The sequence below is a fragment of the Elephantulus edwardii genome, unplaced genomic scaffold (genome assembly GCF_000299155.1).
Source record: "Elephantulus edwardii isolate Elephantulus edwardi_28Jun2011 unplaced genomic scaffold, EleEdw1.0 scaffold00035, whole genome shotgun sequence".
Classification (NCBI taxonomy): Eukaryota; Metazoa; Chordata; class Mammalia; order Macroscelidea; family Macroscelididae; genus Elephantulus; species Elephantulus edwardii.
Window position 1 is genome coordinate 13,836,778 of NW_006399785.1, and position 1,192 is coordinate 13,837,969.

The window sequence follows — 1,192 nt, forward strand, 5'->3', positions numbered from 1 at the left end:
TCCTTTCCTTTCCTTTCCTTTCCTTTCCTTTCCTTTCCTTTCCTTTCCTTTCCTTTCCTTTCCTTTCCTTTCCTTTCCTTTCCTTTCCTTCCCTTCCCTTCCCTTCCCTTCCCTTCCTTTTCCTTTTCCTTTCCTTTCTTTTTTTTTTTACATAAATTAACACATTTATTACAGGCTAGAGATGCTTCAAATGGGGGAACTTCTACTCGTCTTTCAGTTCCTTCAGTCTTCTGATGGGTGACTTCACCGTGACAGTCAAGGTGGTGTTGTAGGTCCAGGAGCCACCAGCTACTGTCTTCATGCAAGAACCACAGTGCCAGATGCCCACAGCTCGTCTCTTCATTTTGGTTTTGCCGCAGAAGGAGCAAGTGTACCTGGCATGCTGGCTGATTTCAATTTTCTTTACCATCTTCCTGAGCAAGGCACCATAACGGGTCCCATATTTACCGACAGTGCCGACTTTCTTGGTGCGTTTGGCCATTTCACCGCAAATAAGCTCCCTGGGCTCTACTTCTAATATTAATAATAATTATCCATGACCCTTTATTGTTCAGAGGGTATTTAGAGGCTCACTATTTAAGGAGCAGAGGACCAATTCTTCTTAGTCTGTCTTAAGTTGGAAGCTCTACTAAGGTGATACAACAGAATGTGGAAATTATAAAACAATATTGTTAATATATCATGCAAGCAAAATATTGCTGAAGATCAATAAAGAAATGGTTAGAACAGTACATAGAGAATTTCTATAATTTCAAGTGGATTTAAAAGATGTCATGACACAAGGGATATCGTTGTTGACATCCCATGTATCCAGGCTAAATAAATACTATCAGAAAACTATCTCTTTGTGCTCTATTGACTATATAGAGACATTAGACTGTGTGGATCGTAGAAGATTATGGTTAACATTGAGAAGAAAAGGACTCTCAGAATATATAACTGTGCTCATGAAAAACCTATACCTAAACCAAGAAGCTGTTGTGTGTACAGAACAAGAGAAAATTAAGGAGAGTGCGTCTAGGCTGTATCCTTTCTCAGTCTGTATCCTGAGCAAACTTATCAATATCATTTAAATTATGCTTTTCAATCTGTATGCTGTAAGCTAGGTTCTAAGAGGGAAAATGTGGCAGCAGGATTGGAGGAAGATTCATCAATAACCTTTATTTGCAGATGACACAGCCTTGCTTGCTGA

General features: G+C 39.3%; 1 pseudogene; it reads right to left on the minus strand.

The window, feature by feature from the left end:
• Positions 1–202: 202 nt before the first annotated feature.
• On the minus strand, positions 203–481 carry LOC102847688 (annotated as a pseudogene).
• Between the last annotated feature and the right edge of the window lie 711 nt (positions 482–1,192).